The sequence below is a fragment of the Ursus arctos genome, unplaced genomic scaffold, assembly GCF_023065955.2.
Source record: "Ursus arctos isolate Adak ecotype North America unplaced genomic scaffold, UrsArc2.0 scaffold_33, whole genome shotgun sequence".
Lineage (NCBI taxonomy): Eukaryota > Metazoa > Chordata > Mammalia > Carnivora > Ursidae > Ursus > Ursus arctos.
Window position 1 is genome coordinate 18,329,715 of NW_026623019.1, and position 5,796 is coordinate 18,335,510.

Sequence of the window (5,796 nt, forward strand, 5' to 3'; positions counted from 1 at the left end):
GACTTCATTTCCTTGAATGGGCCACATTACACTTCAATCAGTCAGGAGAGACTATGTTTTACTAGAATGACACACAACCCCATGCTCTGTGGCTTAAAACAACAAAGGTTTATTTCTGCCTCATGTTTCACGTTCATCACATATCATTAGAAGGTTCTGTTCACCATAATCATTCAGGGGTCTGATCTGATAAAGTAGCCAGTCTGTCCACGTCTGAAGGAAAAGAGGGCTCTGGAGGGTCGCGCAGGGGTTATTAAATGCTCTACGGGTGGCATCTCTCGCTGGCACCCCCCCTCCCCCCAACATAAGAGGGCAAGTAATTATAAGCCCACCATGTGTTGGGAGGGAGAGAATTAGGTATTTTTGGCAAACAGATACCACGGTATTTACTTTTCTTACACTGAATTTTAAATGTGAACAAAACGTTTCTTGAGTGGCTTCTGTAAGACAGTCACTGTGCTAATGCTTCTCTATGCTGTCTTAACCCTCAGCAGGGAGGATGAAAGGGGAGATTCTTAGAATCAGACCACTTTATTACCAGCTGGCTAACACAGACACCAGCCCGGTTCCCATTGGCCACACCCACTGTAAGTGCAATGTCAGTGCCAAGCACGGAGGATGAATTTCATAGCCACTTTCTTTCTTTTTTTTTTTTTTCTTAAAGATTTTATTTATTTATTTGACACAGAGAGAGAGACAGCCAGTGAGAGAGGGAGCTCAAGCAGTGGAGTGGGAGAGGAAGAAGCAGGCTCCTAGCAGAGAAGCCTGACGCGGGGTTCGATCCCAGGATCCGGGGATCCTTAATGATCCTTAACGACTGAGCCACCCAGGCGCCCCATAGTCACTTTCTTTGTACAGTTTGAAGTTTTGCATTGAATGTTTTTTAAATTAAAAGATACTGTATTAGAAAAATAGCGTGAATGAACTTATAAAGAGGAATACATTTAAAAGTACCAGCAGTAAAATCTCTTCAAGAATTAAAATGACTAAAAAATTATTCAATTGTTGCTGGAAGTCTATATCGAAGATTTATTTGAGGTTCTGCACAAAAATTTAAAGCTAAGTTGAGTCTCTTATAGACAGTATATTACTGGATATTTTTTAAGTCCATTCCACCATTCTGTGTCTTTGGTTGGAGAATTTAATCCATTTATGTTTAAAACAGTTATTGATAGGTAAGGACTTACTTGCTATTCCTATTTTCTTAAAGATTTATTTATTTCAGAAAGAGAGAGAGAGGGAGAGAACACGAGCAGTAGGGGGAGAGGGAGAGAGAAATCTCAAGCAGACTCCGCACTGAGAGCAGAGCCTGATATGGGGCTCAATCTCACTACCTGAACCAAAATCAAGAGTCTGACGCTCAACTGACTGTGTCACCATTTGCCCCTTACTATTCCTATTTTGTTAATTATTTTCTAATTGCTTTGTAGATTTAGTGTTCCTTCCTCTTTTGCTGTCTTCCTTTGTATTTTGTTGATTTTTGTGGTAGTATGCTTTGTCTCCTTTATCATAATCTTTTGTGTATCTAGTATAGATTTTTTTCTTCATGGTTACCATGAGGCTTGCATAAAATACTTTATAGTTTAACATCCTGTTTTAAGCTGATAACAACTTTAATAACATACAGAAACTGTGTACTTTTACTTCTCTACCTGCATCCCCTACATTGTGGTTTATTTATATTATAATTAACATTTTATTGTGCATATGATAACAAATTATTGTAGTTATGTTTATCTTATTTATTTATTTTTAAAGATTTTATTCATTTATTTGAGAGAGAGAGAGAGCATGAGCAGGGGGTGGGGAGTGGGAGAAGCAGGCTCCCTGATGAGCAGGGAGCCCAATGTGGGTCTTTATCCCAGGACCCTGGAATTATGACCTGAGCGAAAGGCAGATGCTTAACTGACTGGGCCACCCAGGTGCCCCAGTAGTTACGTTTATCTTACTACTTTTAAAAACTTTTAAACTAGAGTTGTAAGTGATTTGCCTATTGCCATTGCAGTAGTGGAGAATCTGATTTCGACTACATATTTACCTTTATTGGTGAGTTTTGCACATTTATACATTCTTACAGTGTTGATTAACATTCTTTCATTTTAGCTTGTAGAATGCCCTTTACCATTTCTTGTGAGGCAGGTTTAGTGTTGATGGGCTTCCTTGTATTTGTTTATTTATTTTTCCTTTATTTATGAAGGGCAGCTTTGCCAGTTATAATGTTCTTCATTGAGTTTTTTTTATTTTAGTATTTTGAATATATCATCCTACTCTTCCTAGGTCTTGAAATTTTCTGTTAAAAAATCTGCTCATAGTCTTATGGAGGGAGGGGAAGCCTTCCTTGTAGGTAACCAATTATTTTGCTACTTTCAACATTCTCTGTTTCTGACATTTGAGAATTTAATTATAATATGTCTTGGTGTAACCCTTTTCAAGTTTAACCTGTTTGGTGTCCTGGTTGCTTAAACATGCTATTGAAGCTCTCTGTTGAATTCTCTAGTTTAGTCATTGTGTTCTTCAGCTCTAGGATTCCGTTTTGGGTTTTTTTGGGGGTTTTTTTGGATTTTTTTTTCTTCCACTTCTTTTCGTTCATGCATTGTTTTCCTACTTTTGGATAGTTGTCTGTCCATGTGTTCTTGTAGTTCACTGAACTTCCTTAAGAAAATTGGTCCTATTTCTTTGTCAGACAGTTCATAGATCTCAGTTTTTTTAGAGTCAGTTATTGGAGCTTTTTAAATTTCCTCCGGTGGTGTCATGTTTACCTTGTTTTTTATGATCTTGGTGTTCTTCTGTTGGTATCTGCACATTTGATTAAGCAGTCTCTTCTTCTAGACTTTATGTGTTTGTTTTGGCAGTGAAAGACCTTCACCCATCAGGTCAGCTTGAGGCAGTGAATGGGTCATTTGGTGGCATTTGTGGGCAGGCAGGGCTTGCTGTCTCTAATTGGGCTAGGCCACTGCCTGTGCTCTGAGGTTGAGGAGGGCATGCTGTTGGCTGGACTCCACAGTTGGAGAGGTCTGCTCCCTGGGCTTTGCATGTAAGCAGGACCACTCACTGGGCTCCCTGGTTGTGCAGTGCTGTTGGTTGTGGTCTGAGGTTAGATGGGGCCATTATCAGTGCTCTGCAATCACCTCTGGTTGGGTGAGGTTGCAGGCTGTGTTCCCTGGCAGGATGGTGCCACTGGTTGGACTGAGCTGGGGTCTTCAGTCTGTCCTGATCAGGTGGGTCCTCTGGCTGTACTTCTTCCAGATGGCGTAGCTGACTGGACTGTATGTTAAGGTGGGGCTGCCAGCTGTGTCCTGAAGTTCGGTAGGTTTTGTATTGGGCTTCATGATTTGGTAGGCCACTGGCTCTGCTGTGCTTTGTTGTTGGGCAAGTTTGCTGGCCAAGCACTCATTTGGGTGGGCCTCCAACTGTATTGTGCATTTCGGTGGGGCTGGCAACTATACTATGCTGTCAGTGGGATTATTGTCTGGACACTCTGGTTGGGTGGGGCTGTAGGTTGTGCTACAGGATGGGGGGGTCTCTTTTGGGGCTTCCTGCTTGGGTGAAGCTGTACACTATGTTCATTAATCAGGTTGGGTTCAGCAGTTGAGCCGTTCCGTAGGGTGGGCTTTGAGGTTGCCCAGGGTCACTTTTCTAATTCCCCGGTTATCTGGGGCCACAGGCTCTGCCCAACAGCAGGTCAGGGCTACTGGCTTGGCTTCCTGCCTGAGTGGAGCTATAGGATAGCTGTCCAGGCCTTCTGGTGAGGGGCTATGAATTTGCTTTTTTGCCCAGGCAGGTCTGTGGAATGGGCTCCAACGCTGGTGTGGCATGTTGGCTAGGGACATATCATGCAGAACTGCCGATTGAGCTCCCTGGCTAGATGGGGCTACCAGCTCTGTCCGTCTGCAGGGCTGTCAGCCGAGTCTCTGCTTGGGTGGCCACTGTAAGCAGGAATGTAGTTTGCCAGATTCTGAGTGCTGGTTGCTTTAAGTCCTGCCTCCTTTCTCCCCCTCTCTCTGTCTCTCTCAGGACAGAGATTGGTTGAGCTCCATAGATTTCTTCCAGTGATTCCTATGAGGTGAGACCTGAGCAGGTCTCCCGGGAAGTGGCCTGCAATGCTGGGGAAGCAGAAAGTTCCCCCTGAGTTCTCTTGGATCTGCTGACAAAACCATAGGCCCAGGGGAGCCCTATCAGTGTGGCTGGGTGCTGGCCTGGGGGAGGGGCAGTGTGGTCAAAGTGAAACCACTCCTCTTATATATCAATGCAGTCCTTCTCTGTCTCTGTGGTCCAGGGGTAGCTTCATCCTCACCCTTGGGTTCTAGGATTTTTCACTTGGTGTCTTGTCTGTGGATAGTAGCTAATTGGTCTTGTGAGGGGGGACTGAAGTAGGGGACAACCTATGTTGCCCTCTTGATGATATCACTTCTGCCCCAGTTTGTTTATCCATTCACCTGTTCATGGACTTTGGGATTATACCAGTTTTTGCCCATTATGAATAAAGCTTATATGAACATTTGTTTACAAATCTTTGTGTGGCAATATGTTTTTATTTCTTTTGGGAAAATACATAGGAGTAGAACTGTTGGGCCATATGGTTAGTTATGTTTAACTTAAATGGAACTTTCAGTTTTCTTCAGTGGTTGTCCTATTTTAAATTTCCACCACTGAAGCATGAGAATTAATTTTTGCCATTCTAACGGACATATGCTATGGTTTTAATTTTAGTTTCTTTGATGACTAATTATTTTGAGTAGCTTTGTGTGTGCTTCCTGATGTGCATATCCATGCTTCTGCCCATTTAAAAAATTTTTGTTGCCTTTTCTTTTTATCCATAATTTTGAAGAATCCTTTTCATACTCTAGATATGTATCCCCCAACCACCACCTCTCCCAATTTGTGACTTTTTAATTCATTTTTTACTGTTTAATTTTATTTATTTAACAAATTAAAATTTTTTATTGAAGCATAATTAACATACAGTGTTATATTAGTTCCAATTCTATATATTACTCAGTGCTTATCATAATCGTAGTCACCACCTGTCTCCAAACAATGTTATTCCAATATTATTGACTATATTCTCAATGCCGTACTTTCCATCTCTGTGATTTATTTATTTTATAACTGGAATTTTGTACCTCCTAACCCCCTTTATCTCTTTCACCCATTCCCCCACCCACCTCCCTTCTGGCAACTACCAGCTCTCTGGTTTCATTTTGATGAAGTCCAGTGTAGTATTTCTTTTCTTTTAAGGTTCTGCTTTTTGTGTTCTAAGAAACTTTTCTCTAACTTTAGGTCATGAAGATATTTTCTTTTGTTTTTTCTAGAATGTTTATAATTTTAGCTTCTGTGTTTAAGCCTTCAATTCCTCTCAAATTCATTTTGGTGTATCTGAAATTACCATTAATTCACTTTCAGATTTATTTATTTATTTATTTATTGAGTAAAGCAATAGAAGTTTATTAAGTGAAGAGGCAGAAAAATCTCTCAAGAGTGAGAGGGGTCCTGATGAGGTTGCCCTCACCTTCAGTTTTTAAAGAGTATTATTTTTTTAAAATATTTTATTTATTTATTTGAGAAAGAGCACAAGCAGGGAGGAGGGGCAGAGTAAGAGGGAGAACAGGCTCTCTCCTGAGCAGGGAGCCTGATGCCGGGTTCCATCCTAGCACCCTGGGATCATGATCTGAGCTGAAGGCAGACGCTTAACCAACTTAGGCACCCAGGGACCTCTAAAGGGTATTTTTATGGAGATAATTAACTTTTTTTTCTTCAGATTTTAAAATATATTGTTCCACTTATTTTTTGGCCAGC